Source organism: Pseudorca crassidens, chromosome 3 (assembly GCF_039906515.1).
Source record: "Pseudorca crassidens isolate mPseCra1 chromosome 3, mPseCra1.hap1, whole genome shotgun sequence".
In the NCBI taxonomy this organism is placed as follows: Eukaryota; Metazoa; Chordata; class Mammalia; order Artiodactyla; family Delphinidae; genus Pseudorca; species Pseudorca crassidens.
In genome coordinates this window covers 19856350-19881209 of record NC_090298.1, presented here as the reverse complement: position 1 = coordinate 19881209, position 24860 = coordinate 19856350, and positions in this window count along the sequence as shown.

Here is a 24860-nt window from a genome sequence, read left to right as displayed (position 1 = left end):
ATTTCTTTCCTTCTGCTAACTTTGGGGTATTTTTGTTCTTCTTTCTCTAATTGCTTTAGGTGCAAAGTTAGGTTGTTTATTCAAGATGTTTCCTGTTTCTTAAGGTAGGATTGTATTGCTATAAACTTCTCTCTTAGAACTGCTTTTGCTGCATCCCATAGGATTTGGATCGTTGTGTCTCCATTGTCATTTGTTTCTAGGTATTTTTTGATTTCCTCTCTGATTTCTTCAGTGATCCCTTCGTTATTAAGTAGTGTATTGTTTAGCCTCCGTGTGTTTTTATTTTTTAAAGATCTTTTCCTGTAATTGATATCTAGTGTCATAGCATTGTGGTTGGAAAAGATACTTGATACAATTCCAATTTTCTTAAATTTACCAAGGCTTGATTTTTGACCAAAGATATGATCTATCCTGGAGAATGTTCCATGAGCACTTGAGAAAAATGTGTATTCTGTTGTTTTTGGATGGAATGTCCTATAAATATCAATTAAGTCCATCTTTTTTAATGGATCATTTAAAGCTTGTGTGTCCTTATTTATTTTCATTTGGATGATCTGTCCATTGGCGAAAGTCGGGTGTTAAACTCCCCTACTATGTTTGTTTGTTTGTTTGGGGGTTTTTTTTTGCGGTATGCAGTTCTTTCTCTGCTGTGGCCTCTCCCGTTGGGGAGCACAGGCTCCGGACGCACAGACCCAGCTGCCATGGCTCACGGGCCCAGCTGCTCCACGGCATGTGGGAACTTCCTGGACCGGGGCACAAACCCATGTCCCCTGAATCATCAGGCGGACTCTCAACCACTGTGCCACCAGGGAAGCCCAAAGTCCCCTGCTATGAATGTGTTACCGTTGATTTCCCCTTTTATGGCTGTTAGTATTTGCCTTATGTATTGAGGTGCTCCTATGTTGGTTGCATAAATATTTACAATTATTATATCTTCTTCTTGGATCGATCCCTTGATCATTATGTAGTGTCCTTCTTTGTCTCTTCTAATAGTCTTTATTTTAAAGTCTATTTTGTCTGATATGAGAATTGCTACTCCAGCTTTCTTTTGGTTTCCATTTGCATGGAATATCCTTTTCCATTCCCTTACTTTCAGTCTGTATGTGTCTCTAGGTCTGAAGTCAGTCTCTTGTAGAAACCATATATATGGGTCTTGTTTTTTTTATCCATTCAGCCAATCTTTGTCTTTTGGTGGGAGCATCTAGTGCATTTACATTTATGATAATTATCGATATGTATGTTCCTATTCCCATTTCCTTAATTGTTTTGTGTTTGTTATTGTAGGTCTTTTCCTTCTTTTGTGTTTCTTGCCTAAAGAAGTTCCTTTAGCATTTGTTGTAAAGCTGGTTTGGTGGTGCTGAACTCTCTCAGCTTTTGCTTGTCTGTAAAGGTTTTAATTTCTCCATCAAATCTGAATGAGACCCTTGCTGGGTAGAGTAATCTTGGTTGTAGGTTCTTCTCCTTCATCACTTTAAATATGTCCTGTCAGTCCCTTCTGGCTTGCAGAGTTTCTGCTGAAAGATCAGCTGTTAACCTTATGGGGAATCCCTTGTGTGTTATTTGTTGTTTTTCCCTTGCCGCTTTTAATATATTTTCTTTGTATTTAATTTTTGACAGTTTGATTAATATGTGTCTTGGCATATTTCTCCTTGGATTTATCCTGTATGGGACTCTCTGTGCTTCCTGGACTTGATTAACTATTTCTTTTCCCATATTAGGGAAGTTTTCAACTATAATCTCTTCAAATATTTTCACAGTCCCTTTCTTTTTCTCTTCTTCTTCTGGAACCCCTATAATTCGAATGTTGGTGCGTTTAATGTTGTCCCAGATGTCTCTGAGACTGTCCTCAGTTCTTTTCATTCTTTTTTCTTTATTCTGCTCTGCAGTAGTTACTTCCACTCTTTTATCTTCCAGGTCACTTATCCGTTCTTCTGCCTCAGTTATTCTGCTATTGGTCCCATCTAGAGTATTTTTAATTTCATTCATTGTGTTGTTTATCATTGCTTGTTTCATCTTTAGTTCTTCTAGGTCCTTGTTAAATGTTTCTTGCATTTTCTCTATTCTATTTCCAAGATTTTGGATCATCTTTACTATCATTACTCTGAATTCTTTTTCAGGTAGACTGCCTATTTCCTCTTCATTTGTTAGGTCTGGTGGATTTCTATCTTGCTCCTTCATCTGCTGTGTGTTTTTCTGTCTTCTTATTTTGCTTATCTTACTGTGTTTGGGCTCTCCTTTTTGCAGGCTGCAGGTTCATAGTTCCCGTTGTTTTTGGTGTCTGTCCCCAGTGGCTAAGGTTGGTTCAGTGGGTTGTGTAGGCTTCGTGGTGGAGGGGACTAGTGCCTGTGTTCTGGTGGATGAGGCTGGATCTTATCTTTCTGGTGGGCAGGTCCACTTCTGGTGGTGTGTTTAGGGGTGTCTGTGACTTATTATGATTTTAGGCAGCCTCTCTGCTAATGGGTGGTGTTGTGTTCCTGTCTTGCTAGTTGTTCGGCATACAGTGTCCAGCACTGTAGCTTGGTGGTCGTTGAGTGAAGCTGGGTGCTGGTGTTGAGATGGAGATCTCTGGGAGATTTTCACCGTTTGATATTATGTGGAGCTGGGCGGTCTCTTGTGGACCAGTGTCCTGAAGTTGGCTCTCCCACCTCAGAGGCACAGCACTGACTCCTGGCTGCAGCACCAAGAGCCTTTCATCCACACGGCTCAGAATAAAAGGGAGAAAAAGTAAAAAGAAAGAAAGAAGGAAGGAAGGAAAGAAAGAAGGAAAGAAAGAAGATAAAATAAAATAAAGTAAGATAAAATAAAATAAAAGTATTAAAATAAAAACTAATTATTAAGAAAAATATTTTTTTTAAAAAGAAGAAAAAAATAAAAAACGGCCCGATAGAACCCTAGGACAAATGGTGAAAGCAAAGCTATACAGAGAAAATCTCACACAGAAGCATACACATACACACTCACAAAAAGAGGAAAAGGGGAAAAAATAATAAATCTTGCTCTCAAAGTCCACCTCCTCAATTTGGAATGATTAGTTGTCTATTCAGGTATTCCACAGATGCAGGTACATCAAGTTGATTGTGGAGCTTTAATCCACTGCTTCTGAGGCTGCTGGGAGAGATTTCCCTTTCTCTTCTTTGTTCACAGAGCTCCCAGGGGCTCAGCTTTGGATTTGGACACGCCTCTGCGTGTAGGTCGCCAGAGGGCGTCTGTTTTTTGCTCAGACAGGACGGGGTTAAAGGAGCAGCTGCTTCGGGGAATCTGGCTCGCTCAGGCCGGGGGTGGGGTGGGGGGGAGGGGCACGGAGTGCGGGGCGGGCCTGCGGAGGCAGAGGCCAGCGTGACATTGCACCAGCCTGAGGCGCGCCGTGCGTTCTCCCGGGGAAGTTGTCCCTGGATCCCGGGACCCTGGCAGTGGTGGGCTGCACAGGCTCCCGGCAGCGGGGTGTGGATAGTGACCTGTGCTTGCACACAGGCTTCTTGGTGGCGGCAGTAGCAGCCTTAGCGTCTCATGCCCGTCTCTGGGGTCCGCGCTTTTAGCCATGCCTCCCGCGTCTCTGGAGCTCCTTTAAGCAGCGCTCTTAATCCCCTCTCCTCACACAAGGAAACAAAGCGGGAAGAAAAAGTCTCTTGCCTCTTCAGCAGGTCCAGACTTTTCCCTGGACACCCTCCCGGCTAGCCGTGGTGCACGAACCCCCTGCAGGCTGTGATCACGCCGCCAACCCCAGTCCTCTCCCTGCTCCGATTGAAGCCAGAGTCTCAGATCCCAGCCCCGCCCGCCCCAGCAGGTGAGCAGACAAGCCTCTCGGGCTGGTGAGTGCCAGTCGGCACCGATCCTCCGTGCGGGAATCTCTCCACTTTGCCCTCTGCACCCTTGTTGCTGTGCTCTCCCCCACGGCTCCAAAGCTTCTCCCCTCCGCCACCCGCAGTCTCTGCCCGCGAAGGCACTTCTAGTGTGTGGACACCTTTCCTCCTTAACAGCTCCCTCCCTCTGGTGCAGGTCCCGTCCCTATCTTTTTATCTCTGTTTATTCTTTTTTCTTTTGACCTGTGCAGGTACGTGGGGAGTTTCTTGCCTTTTGGGAGGTCTGAGGTCTTCTGCCAGTGTTCAGTAGGTGTTCTGTAGGAGTTGTTCCATGTGTAGACGTATTTCTGGTGTATCTGTGGGGAGGAAGGTGATCTCCGTGTCTTACTCTTCCGCCGTCTTCCCGATCGCCCCCCCGCAAGTAAGGTTTTATTTCCTAAGAATTTCATTCCTTCTCTCAATTAAGTAAAAAAATTCTGAGTGTATAGATATACTAGAGCTATTCTATCGGATTGCAAAATTTTTTCAAAACTTTTATTTTTGTAATAGTGTACATGTCAATTTTATTACTTTATATTGTTAGTCTTCTCATGAGAACTTATAGAATTTTATTTGAAATTCAGGGAAATTATATCTACATAATAGTGCACTATAATTTTCTCCAGATGTTCCTATAGCTATGAAAAGTATAATGAGATAATTCATTCTAAGAAAATCCATATCTTCCTAATTTTGGATATTATATTCATTATTTTATATGTTTCGATTGCCTGCTTAGACTTTCAGTGTTTTACCCTAAATTCAGGAAATCAAATATAGCTTATAGTATAGATATTTCTGTAAGTTAAGAGAAGGAAAATGTTATAGTAGAGTGCAGGTTTCTACAGATGTCCGTAAAAATTCAACTAATTTTTAAAATATATGCAATTTATACAAATTTATATATAAATTAAACACACATATACATATGTTCAGAGCTTGTCCCAAACAAGCATATATTAATGGGCAAGAAAAACAATAAAACAGCTGTGTTAAAATGGTACATGGTTTTAATAGAGGATAAAATGCTACACTGCTTGAATATATTGCATTATAGTACGTAGACTGTGGAATCCTGGGTATGATTCCTCAAGAAAGTAACAATGAATCATGTGTACCTATGAGTTGAAATTGTATGATGTATTGGATTGTCCCAACTCCTCACTCCCTTCTTTTAATAACACTATACATCTGCATCCTTTGCCGTAGGGCTTCAAAGTGCCTCCAGAAGACAATGCAGACCTTAAAGCCACACCACATTGATAAGGGACTGGCCATATGATTACTGTGGCCAATAATAAGATGTTAGGAGACATGACATGAGCCTCTGCTCACAATGTGCTTTTGTGGCTCTAATTTTATGCTTTTAGCTTTCTACCATCTACATTGAAAAGAGGGTACCCCAGGTTGCTGTGAATCTCAGAATGAGTGACTTGTGGGGCACAACTAATCCAATACGTACCCATAAGTAAGAGAAATAAATGTTTGCTGCTGTAAGCCATTGAAACTTGGTGTTTCTGGTGAAGCATATCATTGTAGAATCTAAAAAATATATGTCAACTATTACATCCATGTCAGATAATTCTAGAATGTGAATATTCTGGAATAAACAATGTAGGGAAAAAATGAACATTGTAAAGGGTAGAGGAATACAAAGAAATCCAGATAATAAAATCTCAAGATCTACTATGAGATACAATAAAATAGCTGTTAATAACTTGAGTTCTTAATTGTTTTATTTTAATCGATTATTCACCTAAAATTTATGTCACCTTGACTCATTAAGCATAAAATGAAATTGGAACGTTTCCACACTGAAGACAATGTAAGGATCTTAGGATTCTTAGAATGATTTTTATCCAATTATTTCCCCATGTCTTTCATTTTATTGTGTATATACACCTTAATCTCTCTCTCTCAATACATACATATATATGCACATATTTAATGTATTAGATGCATAAATATTATACATAAAGCTCCACAAGACATGATTATTTCTTTAGTTAAATTTCATTTGATCCACCCTCATATTTACTATGACATTTCTCCTCTATCGCCATGGTTCTCTCTGTCCAATGCCAGAAAATATTCCTGTAGCATTTCCTTTAATCACAACCTTACACAGCTGACTTCTCCCAATTCTCTTTCTGAAAATTTACTTTGTCTTCATTTATGAATGATATTTTCACAGGGTCTTGAATTCTAGGTCGGCATTTCAAAGATATCAGTCCATTGTCTGCTGGCTTCTATTGTTTCTTTGGGGAGTCTTTCTTTGAAGGCAATGTGCCTTTTTTCTTGTTTCTTTTATATTATTTTCTGGCTGCCTTTATAATTTTCTGCTTTGTCTTTGTCTTTGGCAGTTTTACTATGATATTTTTTTTCTGTTTTTTTCTCCCTTTTGGTTTGCTTTTAGTTATTTTCTTGTTGCATGCCTGATTATTTTTGCATAAGACCCAGAAATTATGTGTGAAGCGTTGCATGACAATTTAAAACTCTATTTTTTTTTTTCTCCAAAACAGTTTGCTCTGAGAGTCAATTAAGCAGTAGTGGATAACCCGAACCGAGACTACCCTGATCTGAAGCTGATTTCAATAACTGTGAGTGCTGGCCTATTTCCGGTTCAGGGTCCCACCTGCCATTATGGTGTGTAGTCTGGGACCCTCCTCCCAGGTTGGCCTTGAATTCCAGTTTGTGTCCTCTCATCAACCCTATGCAACTTTCTAAAACTCTGGTAATTTTGTCAGTCTCTCAACTTGAGGTTATTGCTCAGCTTCTCAGACTCCCATCCTCCTTAGAGCAAATACTTGAATGGAAAAGTGGTGCCGGGCGGCTGCCTGACAGTCTCTTCCCTCTAGAAGAGTGGATCCGTAGGACTTCAGGGACAGGGAAGCACCCCAATAACCTCAAACTCCGGTTTGTTTAACTGTGCATGCTATTTTTTAGTTGGTCCCACTTAGAGGTCTGCTTCAAGGAGAACTCACTTCCTTTAGCTTGGACCATGCAAAACAACAAAGTCAAAATATATATAATTATAATATAGAGATAAGGAAATAATAGATATATGGTACCTATATTTTGGTGAGGTGTACATTATATAGTGTTATGGAAAACATGTTCTTTTCCATAAAACATTAAATTCATACTATACTGAAGGATTTACAGTTTGGTTTTCACATAAACTACATTTAAAATTCTGGATTATACAATAGATATTTAGCAAATGCCTGTTGAAATAATGTATTTTTTCACTGAAAGCATATAAATCCATACCTGAATAAACTAACTTCGTAGTCATTTATCTCCAGAATATCCCTTAATGCTAAGTATCTGTTCTATAAATAGAGTGCTTTGTCACAAAAGTATAGGTTAAATATACAACTGGCACAAAATAGGGGCTTAGTAATTGTTTGTTAACCTAATTAATTTATGTTGATTGGTTAATGCAGTTTCTCCTATTTTAAGCTTCTTTCAATTTAGTCTCATGTCTTGCATTCAATTTATGGGTTTAAGCTTAGTTTCCATTTTATAGTTTTGCCTACATGAGTGTTTAATAAATGTTAATTAAAAGAATTTGAGGAAAATTTGAAAACAATAAAATTGTGTTCTATGGTATGTTGTATCAGTAGAATATTTTGGATTTAAGTAACAGAAAATATGGTTTCCAGAAAAGAAAAGAAAATAGTGGAATGATAAAGAATAGGAAAGCCTTCAAAGAATATAGATACATTTTATTATATACACCTTTCAGAAAAGATGTAAAAACCCTGTGGGAAAGGAATTAGTGTCTGCATTCTTCTAAGTACTGACTCATCTTTAACTGCTTTCCATTCATGTTCAGCTCAACTCAAAATTCCCAGGAGAAAAAGACAGATTATGACTGAACTGAGTAGGGTCATGTGATTTAACTATAAATAATGCAAAGCTATCATGTGTATTGAACTGAAACTCAGTAATAGTTTATTGTGGGAGAAGTCTATCTGCGTATACATAGACATCATCTTTGTCGGTTCTGGCTGCTGTAGCAAACTAACATAGTCTGGGTGACTTATAAACAACAGAAGTTTATTTTTCACAATTCTGGAGACTGAAAGTGCAAGATCAGGATACCAGCATGGTCGATGCTCCTTTTCTTGTGAATGCCCCCTTTCAGGTTACATACTGCCATCTTCTTATTGCATCCTCACACAGGGGAAGTGGTGACAAAGCTCTCTGGGGTGTCTTTTACAAGGGCACTAATCCCATTCATGAGGTCTTCATCCTCATGGCCTAATTACCTCCCAAGGGCTCCACCTCCTAATACCATCACCTCGGACATTAACATTTCAATATATGAATTTTGGAAGACTCATTCAGACCATTAGTGTGATCTGTAAATATAAATATAGGTATAAAGATGATTGCTAAACATGTGGGTTCTGTAGAGTATATGTGAAACCTAGCCTGTCTAGGAGGTTCTGACATTCCATAAGTGGTCTAAATTTTTCATTATACAATATTTATGAGTCAAGTGTGTCAAAAAAAAATCACAAAATAGAACTATAATGTGTTAGAGGCCCAATAAGTGTGGAAGAACTTATAAACATCCATGTGAATGCATTTGTGCTTCACAGCCAGGGTAGTCTGCAACATTTCTTTTCTACCTTAACTTAATGTTCTGCTATGCATATTGAGGTATAGTATTTCCCCAACTATATATTGTTTAAATCCAAACCTTTTTCTATATTATAATTTATTACTGAGTTTTATTCCAATATAAAAGTAGCCTTAAACTTTTTATAATTAAGTCACATGGAGTGTTTTTTGTTTTTTTTGTTTCTTTTAAAGATACATGCCATAGAAGTCTGTCTGGTAACTAATAAAATAGGTAAATATGATTAGATCTTAATAAGGTGTTCTGAGAAGTATTGCAAGCACAGTCAATCTGTTCTAGAAGTAACACAGTGTAACTGGAATCCTGAAACCACAATTTATCAGATATGTGACTACTGGAATGTTACTTAATTTTTAAGCCTTATTCTCCTTATCTATAAAATGGTAACAGTAATAAAACCTATACTGTAGAATTGTGTGAAGAATTAAATGAGATAAAGTTTTTAAGCTGTATAATGCCTGGCATGTAGTAAGGGAATATTGAATTACTATAGTTATGTTAAATATTTCATTAAATACATAATTTAATTACCATATAATTCAAATGACTTATTTGATATTTAAATATAAATACACAAATTAGTATTTATCACTAGTGTTGGTTAACTCACCAGTACTGACAATTGCTCAGGTCAATGAGTGAGGTCATTGAACTCTTTTCTTTTTTTTTTTTTGCAGTACGTGGGCCTCTCACTGTTGTGGCCTCCAGCCGCACAGGCTCAGCGGCCATGGCTCATGGGCCCAGCCACTCTGCAGCATGTGGGATCGTCCCGGACCGGGACACGAACCCGCGTCCCCTGCATCGGCAGGCGGACTCTCAACCACTGCGCCACCAGGGAAGCCCCATTGAACTCTTTTCTAATGGAAGCTGGAGCCTCCCAAATACAACTTTACATTAAAAATTTCACGTTCACACATTAGCACTCTGTAGTTTTGGACAGAGATGGAATTCTGCAGCACAGACCCATCAAGCAGAGGTATTTGAATCTCTAATCAACATACACAGAACTCACATATGAAATCATGTTTTCTAATTTCTCTTACTAGACAGTGCCATCACGTGCTTATTATCATGAGCCACTACTAGACATTTGTACTTTATGGGGTTTTTAAAGGATGTATAGCCCTCACAAGGCAAATTTAGCTCATATTACTGGTGAAATTGGTAGAAATAAATTATCTATTAAATATCAAGATTAGTTACTTCTATGATGTTCAATGCAGAGAAAAAATTTAAAAAGACACCAACGTTAAGTACAAGCCTAGTATTGAACTCACAGTGAAGGTTCTAAATGCCAGTAACTCATTGAATCAGGTGAACCATTTGATATCTGACAACTTTAAGGTGGTGTTAAACCACAGGAAATTGAAACATTAAACTTTCTGGTAGTTACAAGCCATGATGGCCCTAACAAATCACACAGGTATTTCAAATGACATATTACAGCTCATAATCCATATACCTGAATGTAGAAGGAGCTGAGGCTTTTGTTGCTGCTGCTTGTGTTTTAATGGTCTGAATGTTTTCTCTTCCTTTTACACTTGTACATAGAAATATATGCAGCCATAATGTGCTCACTGCATGAGGAGGGCGATTTCGAGAAATTAATACACTGGAAGCCAAATTTGTTTTGTAATGCCGGTGTTCTTAGATAAAAATTTATGCTTAAGGGCTTCCCTGTTGGCGCAGTGGTTGAGAGTGCGCCTACCGATGCAGGGGATGCGGGTTCGTGCCCCGGTCTGGGAGGATCCCACATGCTGCGGAGTGGCTGGGCCCGTGGGCCATGGCCGCTGAGCCTGCGCGTCCGGAGCCTGTGCTCTGCAACGGGAGAGACCACAAAGATGAGAGGCCTGCGTACTGCAAAAAAAAAAAAAAAATTATGCTTAGGAAGATTTCTGTTCTTACTCCTTCTGGTGGACCTAGTATAAGCTTGGTGTCTTCTAATATCTACTCAATAACAAACATTGCATTTCTTAAAAGTAGGTACACAGATTTATAAATAAATTCTTCAGAAAACAATTTTCATACATTGAAGAGTCATCTTAAGAAAAGAGAAGACTGTTTTATGCATCATCTTCCTCTCCCACAGATTTTCCTCCATCTGAATATTTTATTATTATTTTTAACATTAATATTGTCTTATACAAGTAAAGCTTTATAACCAATGAAATCTGATATATTTTCATTTATAATGTACAATCTCATTTTATATTTTACAAGAAAGAATGATTATGTACTAAATCTCATAATCTATTGTTACAGAATTTCACTAACTATGATTAGATTCCAATGCAGTTCATGCTTAAAACTTAAAGACACTGGGCTTCCCTGGTGGCGCAGTGGTTGAGGGTCCGCCTGCTGATGCAGAGGACACAGGTTCGTGCCCCGGTCCGGGAAGATCCCACTTGCCGCGGAGTGGCTGGGCCCCTGAGCCATGGCTGCTGAGCCTGCGCGTCCGGAGCCTATGCTCCCCAACAGGAGAGGCCACAACAGTGAGAGGCCCGCGTACCACAAAAAAAAAACAAAAAACAAAAAAAACAAACTTAAAGACACTTTTCAGCTCAAATTATGTTATATCCATTTTAAACTATTTTAAGGGGCTTTTCCTCCTTTCATAATGTTTCTTTCATACAACACTTTGGGAATAATGACTAAAGCATTATGTATGTGTGTGTATGTATGTATGTATAATTGGCCCAGGATCAGCAGTCGGAGAAGAAACACGTTATTTAGGAGGCTTAGCGTTTTAGAGCACTGATAATGTTGGGTAACTGACACCCATTCTATTTTTCTGGGATTTATTCTGCAGTTTACCAAAAAGAGAGGTAGAAACAGGCTACTTTCAGAAAATGCTTTGAAAAGTAAAAGGAAATAGCAATAAGTTAATATCAGAGAGTATTATTTTTTTATGTTTGAAAGTTGGAAAAAGACTTCCCATCACAAACAATGTTTACATGATGGTGAGAAAATACCTATTTAAGATAGCTAGTGGGAAGCAGCTGCATAGCACAGGGAGATCAGCTCGGTGCTTTGTGACCAGCTAGAGGGGTGGGATTGGGGGGTGGGAGGGAGACGCAGAGGGAAGGGATATGGGGATATATGTATATGTATAGCTGATTCACTTTGTTATACAGCAGGAATTAACACCATTGTAAAGCAATTTTACTCCAATAAAGATGTTAAAAAAAAAAAGAAAAATACCTATTTAACTTCAAGACTATTATTTGCTACATATTCACTTCTTATAACAGAGAAGATTTTAGACAATTTTTATTTTCATACCTTTAAAACCAAAAATGCTGCATATATTTTTGCAAGACAGAATGAAAAACATTGCCTCACAGGCTGCAATATGTCTCTGAATATTAATTTTAAGGCTGGATCTTTTAAATATAAGGAAAAGCAAAAAATATTTAGGAGCAATGGGTAATAATTTTTGTAGAAGAAAATGCCACGATATTTTTGACCCAACAGAGCAAAGTACCATTACTAAAAATAAAAATTTTAAAAGCAGATTGCCCTAATTAATATTTATCAGCACACTTAATGAAATGTTTATTCAATAAAATAGTTTTATGCCAATGCATATGAAATTTTTCAATTTTGCCAATAATTGTATTTCAGAATATTTTAAAGCCAGTCAAAGGACATTCTGCAAAATTGTATTGTTGTATATTTTCAGTTACTACCAACTATTTTTACAACCACTGAATATGTACTTAATGCTTCTTGGATATAAATATTCATATTAATATAAATAGAGTGGTTCATTTTAAAGAAGGGGCCACTTTAGAATAGTACCATATCCAGTTCATGAGTGTAAGAATTCTATTGTCACAAGAAATCCATTTGAATCACACAGCCCTGGAGCAAGCCGCCTTTAGTGACTCTGTTAAAAAAACAATTTAATCATCTCTTGTAGCTGAGTCCACTGGGCATTTGGGAAGAATCTGCAGAACTGTCAAAGGAGAGGAAAACTAATTGGTGGAAAGGACATCAGGGAGATTTACCTGCAAAGAAAGACTGGGATAGTAGCAAGACGGTCCCAACCAAATAAAAAATGCAATCTTTATTCAAAGTAACAATGACCAGGTTGCTTAAATTGGTAGATTTATAAGAAGTCTGTTCATGATGAAAAAAAAAGTTCACATTATTATCATATCTGTCTAAGTGGTTACATATCTTTGGAGATCAACATTACAAAAGTCAGAGTAAAGCTGGTTTACGAAGTCTAACTTATATAGAAGACTCCAAGTTGCATTGATTGAAAGACTACATATAACTAGACAGGGGGACCTTGTGTTTTGTTTGTTTAAGGGTACGAATTGGGGTTTGCTCACTCTGAGGTATTATGTGCACACTTAATCATCCATAAAGGCAGCAGAGGAAGTTTCTGTTTTGCTTTTCCTCAGTCCTTTTCCTTGGCCTCCTTGGAGCTTTCACAGCAGAGGGCCATTAGCTCTGTCTTGAACCACTGTGTGTTTTTCAGTTTCTATGACAACAATACTCTTCAATTTGCCTCTTACCTCTCTAGCCACTTCTTTTCTTTCTTGTTTTTCTGTCTCTCCTTGACCCATGAATGTTTTTAGTTTCTGTTTTGTTTGTTTGTAATTTTGTTTTGCTGTTTATAAATTTTTGGATTTTGAGTCCTCTACTTTTATCTCTCCGATATCTTTCCTAGATTATCTCATCCAGGCCATGTTTTTTAATACTGTGTATAATTCCTAATGTATATATATCTAAACTCAATCTTTTTTTCTGCATGTCTTATGTATATAACCAACTTCATATTTGACATCTCATTTAGATGTCTGACAAGAATTCACAACTCTTTAGAGAGGCACTGGTTATAACTACAATTGTTTTTTATTAAAATTTTGACTACCACATCTGTTCCTTTCTTAGTTTTCCATTATCAGCTATTTTCTCAAGCCATCAACTTATGATTCATCAAACCTCTATCTTGTCACTAATTTTCATTCATTTAGTCTCCCCCAAAATATCTCAAACATACATATTTTTGAGAATATATTGAGAGTGTGCATATTTTCTCGATCCACACTACCAAAGTCAATGACACCAATTGCTGTTGGCTACACAGCTGCAATGTTTCCTGATTTATTCTCCATGATCCGCACTTGTCCACTTACATCTATTCTCCATACAGCATTATGAGACATCTTCTAAAAACGTCAGTGTATATGTCATTAGCTTTCTTAAAATCTTAAAGATCTTACAGACAAATCACTCTTTAATGAGACCTAAATTGCTTTCCTTCTTCGCCCTTGAACCATCTCTCATGTAACTGTCCTCTAGTTGATTTTCTTCTCTTGTCATACATATAAAGTATTTTTATCCAGATATTCACTCCCCATTCCTATCATACTCTTTGCATGCCAACTAATTATTAACTTTCAAACTGTAACTTATATGATAGTTTTTAGAAAAATTTTCCTGCTAATGTACCAACACACTTTGTCTCTGTCATCTCTCTTAACATACCAGGTTTTGCTTTCTTAACACTAACCTGAATCTTTGTCTACTTCTGCTTTTTTGTCTACTTCTGCTGAATTTTTGTCTACTTCTGCTGTTGTCTACTTCTGCTGTCTACTTCAGATAAGCGCCATTTTTTTTCTGTGAGGGTCTAAGTAAAGACCATGTTGGAGCAAACTGTCAGCCTTTATATCCTGTACCTGATGCAAGGTCTGCCCATTATATGTCAGAACTATTTAAGTTGAATAGACAAATAGAGAGAAGGGAGTAAAATGAGACCCACAGTATTTAAGAGAACTTTCCATTTGAAAGATGAACAAAGATTTTTTAAGAGAATATTTCATTTGAAAAATGAAGAGGCTGCTTATTATAAATGTGATCAATACATCTAAAATGCAGTTAGAACATTTTATTATTTATGAATGCCCCTTATTAACAGAGTACACCCTACTTATTTTAAAATATTCTTAAAGTACAATATGCATACATAAAATATACATATTATAAGTGTATGGTTGAAAATAAACATTCTTGCATGACCAACACCCATATCAAAAAGCAAAATATCCCTTCTTACACTTCCTTTCATTCATTACCAAGTTCCATGGATAACCACTGTCCATACTTTTAAGAGTATAGATTTTGTTTGTTTGCTTGTTTGAATCCAAAACTTTTATTTTCCTGTTTATAAAAGTAATACATCTTTGTACTGTAAAAAACTGAGACAATACAAGTAAGCGATCAACAGAAATAAAAGTCACTCCCTAGAAAAATCTTTTGGTGTAAATTTTTCTTTTTCAGCTGTATACATATAATTTGTAAAACAAAACAGTGGTTGTGCAACACATAGTTTGTTTAAATTTAACAATATTTCTTTGCTATTCATAATGAACATTAGATAGTTAAGTCTTAGCATACTTGCTTGACTATTTTCTTCTTTTTAAAATTATTTTATTGCTGTAAAATATTATATATATATATATATAAAACATGACATATGTATATATGACATGAAATATGCTATTTTAACTATATTAAAGTGTACAATTCAGTGGTGCTACTAACATTCACAACGTTGTGCAACCATCACCCATATCCATTTCCAAAATTTTTACCCCCCCAAATCGAATTCTGTACCATTAAGCAAATACTTTTCCTTCTCCATCACTCCCCCCACCCACCCCAGCCTCTGGAAATTCTAATCTACTCTCTATCTCTATGTATTTGCCTAGTCTAGATATTTCATATAGGTGCAGTCATACCTTATCTGTCCTTTTGTACCTGGCTTATTACACTTAACCTAACATTTTCAGGGCTCATCCGTATTGCATCATGTGTCAGAATTTCATACCCTTTTATGGCTGAATACTGTTCCATTGTATGTATATATAAATTTTGTTCTTTACATAAATGACATCATACTAATTTTCTCTTTTGTGTCTTGTTCTTTTGTTCAATATTATATTTGGGATATCCACCTACATTTCTGCAACAGTAATAGAAATGATTTTGATTGCTGTACAGTATTCCGTTGTGGGAATAATATATTTGCCTATTTCACTGTTGGGCTTTGGGGCAAATTACAAATTTTGGCTACTATGACTATTACTGCTATGGAGTATGTCTTATGATAAATTTTTTTTTCTGGAGCATATAGACCTCAGTGTGAAATTTCTGATCATATATTCTGCTTTATTAGGTACAGCTAATGAGCTTTCCAATGTATTTATATCAATATACACTCCCACCATCACAGTAAGAGAAATCCAGCTGTCCTACATCCTCACCAAACTTGGCGTTGCCTTTCTTTTTCACTTTTGCCATTCTGTTGAGTGGGTCGTAGTGTAATATTGTGTTTTCAATTTGTCTTTTCTTCATAATTTTGTTAACCCCTTGTCTTTTGTCCAAGTCCACACTGGACTTTCTGTCTTTGTCACACTCATATCTTGAAATTCTTTGTATAGTCTAAACATACTTTGTTGAAAATATGCACAATGTCATTATCTCTAATATCATGCCTTGCTTTGCACTCTTTTAATTATGTCTTTTCATAAATAGAAGTTTTTAATCTTAATGCAGTCCAAGTTATCAATTTCTTTTTCTCTTTAGGTTAGAGCTTTTTGTTTTCTGTTTAAGAAAACTTTGCCTACTCCAAGGCCACAAAAATATTCTATTTTCTTCTAAGTTATTATTGTTTACATTTCACATCTAGATCTGAATCCATCTTGAATTAATTTTTTATATATAGTATAAAGTAGTGGCCAAGATAGATTCCTTCCTCCACCATGGATATCCAATTGACTCCCCACTGAAAACCTCATCTTTTCCTTTCTGTACTATGTTATCGCCTTAATCATTAATCAGGACTTACATATACACTCCTCTTCCTTAGACTTGGGGAATGTTGATTTAAGAGCTCACATTTGATTATGTTACAGACCACAGCCTGGAGGGCAGACCTGATTGAGAAAACATACCAGTGGGGTTATCCCCATAGACTACATAACATAATGGTAATTGGAGTAGAAGGGAGAGGAAAGATGGTTGATATGTATTTAAACCATAATTTCAATCAGATTTAAGAACTGCCTGGATATAGGACATGACCAAGAAAGTGCAATAAAAAATTAACAATGAATAACTTTGATTGGCATAGCAAAAGAAGAAAATTGCTTTTAAAACAACTTTAATAAACATGATATTATAAGTTTATCCATATTGTATAAAGTTTCCGGTGAGCAATACAAGTGGATTGTCCACTCATAATCAGAAAAAAATGCCCTGAACTCAGACAAATGGTCATTTGCATAGAGATGATTGTTGAAGTTTTGAAATTCTGAAAGTAGAAAATAGCTACAGCAAAACAAGAATATTAATATAGCCATCTTCCTTGTATCCATCCATTTTTCACAAATAGTAATTAATATAGCCAAATCTTAGGATCATGAGGATGGTTATAGATTACCTATTAATCAAAAATAAATTAGGTACAGTTTTCTTTTTCTTAAATTTATTTATTTATTTTTGGCTGCGTTGGTTCTTCGTTTCTACGTGCTGGCTTTCTCTAGTTGCGGAGAGCGGGGTCTACTCTTCGTTGCGGTGTGTGGGCTTCTCATTGCGGTGGCTTCTCTCGTTGTGGAGCACGGGCTTTAGGTGCATGGGCTTCAGTACTTGCAGCACGCAGGCTCAGTAATTGTGGCTCATGGGCTTTAGAGCGCAGGCTCAGTAGTTGTGGCCCACGGGCTTAGTTGCTCCGCGGCATGTGGGATCTTCCCAGACCGGGGCTTGAACCTGTGTCCCCTGCACTGGCAGGAGGATTCTTAACCACTGTGCCACCAGGGAAACCGGTATGGTTTTATTTTTCATTTAATATATGCCACATAAACCGTTATGCATATATTATTATGCATGACTATAAAAGTAGGGATTCTATTTACAAATCGACCATAACATTTAAATTTCCAATCTAATTCTATTTATTAAAACCTTGATAGTGAAAAATATACCATCACCAAAATGACAAAAAGCATTTTGTTTACTATCATTCTTAAAAGGAACTGAACTGAAAATATTCCCATTCCTTGCCCAACTTGTAACATGTGGGATTGATTTATGTATTATTAGGGTAGGCAGCAGCTCTATTAATGTGATTTAAGGGACTTTAAGAAAGTTTCCCCTGAATAAATTAATTCCCAGTTGGATCTTTCTAAATATTCAGCATTAGTGCTTTTCCCTGTGGGCTTTTTATAAGAGATATAGAGAGAGAGCTAACCATTACATTTCCTTGGAGAGGTAACATATTATCTAGCTAATGAATTAACAGAGAACAATTGGTTGCATTTACTACCACAATGGATATTTGTACCGTAGATCGCTGGATTCTGAAGGGAACAGGAAAGTAAAAAAATGTGCATCATCAGCAACAGAAAGGAGGAAAGTCAGAAAACTAAAAGGCAGAATTTTTCGTCTGGATTTTGAAGTTGAGGCAAGAAAGACCACATGAAGAGAAGTGAAACTCTGTGTAAGCATGTGTGTGTGTATGCACACATACATGCGCACATATATATTTGTTTATAATACTTGCATATTGCGTGTACTATAATAAAATTGGATTTATTCTCCCAACATATTATAAACTTATGATATTAATATTTACCTGAAACTTTGCAGTATCTGAGTACCATAAACAAGTACAATTTTCAAGTATTTAAAAGTTGTACACTATATTGTAATCTAAAATATTAATCATGATTACAAGCAACTACAAAAACAAATTTTACCTGATAAAATTTCTCTTGATTTGCTCTATTGTTTTGTTATATTTTTAAAATTTAAATTTAGTGAAGCTTTTCAGCTCTGGTCAAATGCACGTCCACATATTTATTCCACAGTTCATCTTTCAACTTCTGTTCAGAGGAAGTGGATAGCAATTAATCTTTTAGAGGCATAGCACTTTTACTTACAGGAGAATTATGGCAAATTTAAAATTTTATAACTACTGGAAAATACCTTATTTTGCTGTATGTGAAAAGGATTTTTCTCTTCATTGTACATTCTAGTACAGCTATTCTGAGAAAATAAAACAAACAAACAAAATAACATTTCTCCACACCATATTTTTCTACTTTTCCAATGAGTATTTTTTATAACTTATTTTTTTCTATTTCATTTTTCTCTGATAGAACTAATAATTTTGAAGGATTAGGATTGAGGCTTGGTTTACAACCCTTCTCCATCTATAATTTCTTCCTACAAGGTCTCATAAAGGTGAATAGCCTTAAAGAGATCTCTACTAGTCATAGCTCCCAAATTTATATGCCTACTCTTCAATCTTCTCTTGAGCTCTAAACTTCTATCTCTGCCTAATTGAAATATCCATTTAGGTGCCAAAATTGAGGACTTCAGGAAGCTCTCTGTATTTTCCACACCTTCAACTCTGTTCTTCCAGTTTTCCCCATTATTGTAATTGGCATTATCTTCCAAAGTGCCAAAGAAAAACCTGATAGTCACTTTTAACACCTCTCTTTCCTTTTCCTACAATCTAACTAATTAACAAATCCTGTTGGAAAGTTTTCACATGGCATTGTCTTATCATTTCCACTGTTCTTTCTCTAATCCAAACATCCATTGTATCCAGTGTATACTATCACCATGTCTTATTACCTGTTTATGCCTGTTTCACCATTTTGTATGCAGAGGCATGATGTCAGAAAAAAATGTTTAATTGGCTGTATAGATGAATGTCCAGCAGCAAGGATAATAATAACTGAGTCTAGAAGAATGGTAATCATGCCATGGTGAAGTATTCGCCTATACTTTTGCCTGCTTTAAATTGGAAGGCAAATAATGACTCTTAAACTAAGAAGAACTTGTAGCTTTGGGGTAAAGGGTAGAAAAGCAGAATTTTAGCACCATCGGCAACTTCAGTCAGTTTATACAATATGGTGCTTTATTGCACCATATTAAAAGGGAGACTCTCAGAATAAGAGAATACCAGTTTGGAAATAGACATGGTAGGAAGGAAGTAGAGAAGCCTAGATACACAGGATTGAAAAAGGAGACCAATTCTTATCCCAATCAGTAAAAAATCAAACTGAGAATGTCTTTGAGCCCTGTGACTAAGCCTTGTGACAGGATCCAAAAATCATGTGGCCATTATACACATTGATAACATTAATGAATGGATTGATTTTTTTCCAGTAAATCCTATCAGTTAAGCACAATGCTTATGGGAAGGAAACAAAAGTTGTGGTGGTCCAAAATAAACACAACAGACTGGGTGAAAAATATTAAAGAGAGAGAGAGTGAATAGCCACACATACACTCATTGTGTCTCTTTTCAATAGAGCTGACAAAACATAGCTGACTAAATCCTTGAGTCAGATGTAATGTGAAAGAAACAATCTGGAACAAAGGACATTTGGGACCGTGGAGAGGACTCGTCCTAGCCCAAACCCCCTTGCCATTACTGCTCTAATATACACTGCCCATCTTTCAATTACCAGCACCTCCTTTGAGGTCTGCACCAGCTGTGGAACCTCTCAGTCCCCAGGTGAGTCAGGCCAGACATGGGGGAATCAACATTCTCTGGGAAGGGCCCACAGGCAACAATATATAGTGGCTCATGCACAAATACTCCATCTTTATTGCTTCTCAGGGTAATAACTCTGAGAATCATGTTCTATACCATTTCACAGGTTTCCTCAGTGGGATTAACTCCAGTTTAACTTTCTCCACTAGATAAACTTGTATTTGCTCCCTGCCTTACATATCTCACTTCTCATTCCCTGTTAGTGTTTCCTGAAAACACCTCTCTAATGAACTACTTCAATCTTTTTGTCAAGCTCTGATTCTGGGAAAATCTAGACCATGGCAATTGGTACAAGAAGTGGTCCTAGAGAGAAGAATGTCATGATGGGATTTTGGAATTGTATGTCTTGCTGGACAGATAGCAACAAGGACCATATTGCTGCTAGTGAGTGATGTGGTAAGTTCTACAGCATTACACTTACTAAAACTTTCCCATGTGGTGAATTTAAGAGTAACGTGAGGCAAATCGGGCTGTGATTTACGCAGATGGGAACGCACTGCCTCATGTAATGTATAGCATTTGAGAAAACGGCAGCAGTGTTAATAACATGAACATATTGATTTTTTATCAAAATCTCGAATTAAATGTGGAAAATGATAGAGCAATATTGAGACTCTGGTGATGGTATCTTCCGCCACAAAATTTTTTATTTGTCTTTGATTCTGCCAGGAAGTTTAGGATAAATGTCAAGTTAGGCTAAGGGTAGACCAAATACATCTAATGAGCAAGTGGTTTAACTCAGATTTGGGTTTCAGTCTTCATGCGAACTTGTCTAGCTCTAATTTGCCTAGCTTGCCTACCTTTCATTTGCAGTTGTTTACCAGCCACATTATTCTTAAGGAATCTTGAAATTTAACGTTTGATTTCATAGCCCATGTGCCCTGCAAGCTCTGTTCATATTCTCAGCCTTTCAGGGCATTTTGTAGATCGGTGAAATCCTCCAGGGGAAATAGAGATTGAATTTATCTTTCACTTCCTTTCTTTTGATGCTCTTGCTGCCTAGCATCTTCTGTGAGACAAATATCTTGGAAGCTCCCTGATGAGTTCAAAGAGAAATTTCGTATATTTTAAACAGGGTTTCCAGCTGTTCATGCTTGAATGGGTGATATGCTAAAAGCTACTCTTCTAGGAGAGAGAAGAAGTGTATATAAATATATATCTAAATATACAATTTTAAATAAATATCATCAATTAATATAGACTTAACACCTTACTAAAGAATGATATAATACATTTTATCTTTCCTCGGGAACTGAACAATTACTTGCATTAACTGTTTTCACATTAATTTACAATACTTTATAAATATCTGCTTAACTTAGTAATTCTTACTAGAAGTATATACCAGGATAATGTCTTAATAAGGATGTAAGCTCTTTAGTTATACTTCTTGAGTTCAAATCCAAGCTCTAAATTTTTCTAGCTCTGTTACCTAGAGCAAATGAGTAAATTTTCCATCCATTTTATCACATTCCTCACTTATAAAATGAGGATAATAAAAGTCTTATCAACTTGATACAACTTGAACAAGAATTAAATAACAACACAGGAACATTACTTCGAACAGGGCCTGACACATGGTAAAAACACATTAACTGCAAGCTGCTAGTAATCATATATGTATATAAATACAAAACTTTTCTAAGTTGTAACATTTTTAAATATTATATTTATTTGATGAATGTAAATACCTTTATCAATTCAATTTTTTTTTTTTTTTTTTTTGCGGTTCGTGGGCCTCTCACTGTTGTGGCCTCTCCCGTTGTGGAGCACAGGCTCCGGACGCGCAGGCTCAGCGGCCATGGCTCACGGGCCCAGCCGCTCTGTGGCATGTGGGATGTGGGATCTTCCAGGACCGGGGCACGAATCCGCGTCCCCTGCATCGACAGGCGGACTCTCAACCACTGCGCCACCAGGGAAGCCCGCAGTTTTCTTTATTTAAACTAGGGCATTTCTGGTATTTTAAAAAACAGAATTATGAGTTATACATTAACTAATGCACACAAAATTTTAAAACTCATTGAACTATTGAAGTGATGAATGTATATGATATTTATCAAATAGAATATATGATCTTTTTAAAAATAATGCCTTTTGGGGCTTCGCTGGTGGCGCAGTGGTTGAGAGTGCGCCTGCCAATGCAGGGGACGCGGGTTCGTGCCCCGGTCCGGGAGGATCCCACATGCCGCGGAGCGGCTGGGCCCGTGAGCCATGGCCGCTGAGCCTGCGCGTCCGGAGCCTGTGCTCCGCAACGGGAGAGGCCACAGCAGAGAGAGGCCCGCGTACCGCAAAAAAAAAGATAATAATGCCTTTTCTGGTGTTAATACCCATCAAACTATTGTAACAAATGTAAATCTAAACAACCAGGGATATCTGGTATTATACATCCTGCAGTTATGATACTGAGATCTATATTTTCATGTCACTTTGGCTTGGAGTGACTCCTTCCCCATTACTGCTGAAATATTTTCCCTGTAAAAAAGAAAACTATTTCAATGAGATCAGATTTCTTAGAGTGCTACAAACTACACTGATAATATTTTTTATTTGCATGAATGTATGTTTAATGAATTTGCCTTTATTTTTGACGCAGCTTAAAACACAATTAAAAAAATAACTTGGGCTTCATAAATGAGTCCGTCCTAAATGACCTAATTCTGTAACTGCCTATGGTGAATTTTCCCCATTTCCCTTATTAAAGTGACAGAACTAGGAAGATTCTGAGATTGTTCTTGTATCGTGTCTTGTCACCGTAGACAAAATTCTAATCTCTTCTGAATTTACAAGACTAGCAATTGTCCTTAAGTGTTTCTTTTTTTTCCTTGAGAAGCAATTTCTTAGATATACATTGTACTCTTAAAAGCATTTAAGAGTCAGGATGTTTTGTGTGAACTCATTGTTACAAATAACGAAATACAAAGTAAAAAATAACCAAAACATTTATATGCTATTCCTTTTTGGAACATGTTAATAATATCTTAAAACAGAAAATAAACAAAATTTACTTTTTAGCAGCGTATGTTCATTATTTATATTGCCTATAAAAACAAATATGAAGAATTCCACGATAGTATATTTTTAGAAATAAAGTGTTCATAAATTCCTTTTTACTACTACTGATTAATATTTAGAATAAATGTCTGAATTTAAAAATTTTATCTTGATAATGTTATTGCAAATTATTCCAGTGGATTTGATTATATAATCACTGTGTATCTAGTCATATAATTTTTTTCCTACTGGAATCTCATAGGTCAATTTTAGAGAAAAGTTATGAAAAACATACTTAAATTCTCTATTATCTCCATTATCTCTACATACCTTTGAAATTAATCAAAGATACATACATTTTACTGGTAATTTCTGATTATCTATGCTAATGAAGAGAAACATTAGTGGGAATCATACCTACTGAGGGGTAAGCTTTCTCTGAAGTTCTTTTACTGCTAAACAGCTTTCAGCTGATATTCTAAGATATAGGAATAGGAAAAATAAAAACAGCAGGATATTGATGGAATTATGAATATTAAATTATATAATGTTGACTTTTCATTTCCAAAAGAAACTTTCTCTTATTTCTAATCTGTGCAAACTATTTGAAGAAACACTGCTCGGTCCTTTACAAAGGCCTGTCATAATTAACTACTAGTGGGAGTGTAAATTCTGTATTTTTTTGAGAGGCAATTTTGAACTCTCTATTTTTTTAAATATTGAAATTTAATGTTTAGGTATTTAATATATAGGCATAATCAGAAATGCTCATAAAGATTTTTGTATAGTAATTTTGTAGGGTTAATGTATAACCTCTTGAAACTAATTGTTACAACAAATATTGCTCTATCCATAGGATGCATGTTAATTTTCGGGGGCTGCCGTTACAAATTATCACAAACTGCATAGCTTAAAACAACAGAAATTTATTCTCTCACATTTCTGGAACCCAGAAAATCATGGCGTTGGCAAGAATGTTTCCTCCCAATGGCTCTGAGAAAATCTGTTCCATGCCTCTCTCCTAGCTTCTGGTGGAAGCTGCAATCCTCAGTGTTCCTTGGTTTATAGATGCATGGCTCCAATCTCAGCCTTGGTTTTCATAATGCCTCTTCTCTTGTGTGTCTTTGTGTCTTCTTTTCTTCCTTCTCCTAAGACATGTATCTTTGCATTTAAGGCCCATCCACTTAATTCATGATGATCTCATCTCAAGATTCTTAACTAAATTACATTCGTAAAGACTCTTCCAAATAATGTCACATTCACAGGACATATATTTGGGGGGCTATTATTCAATCAACCACAGAATATAATATAATACAGGCTTTAAGCTTTTTGAGTAATATTTAATAATAAGTGAAAATGTTTACTGTAAAATATTCCACTAAAAATAGATATGGACTATAAATACATTGTTTTTTACATACTTATGTGTGTGTGTAATATGTTATTCAGTACCTTATATATATAAATTATTGGAAGGCAATACAAAGAAATTATACTAACATGTTATAATGGGTGATCTTAAGGCAGTGGGGATTATAGGTGTATTTTTTCCTTTGTGTCTCCCAAATGTTCTTAAATGACTGTGACTTACTTTTATAGTAATATGTTAAACGTTAATAAACTGATGTATATTTTCAGGATCATTCACTCTACTCATTTTATTAATTTTCTTAATTTCAAAAATAAAGCCAACATAGATAGTATAATATGCTTAGTTTTGGTCACAAGCACATTCACAGTCACAAGAAAAGACTAGAATTAGTTTTCATTTTCCTTGTGACCACTCTGT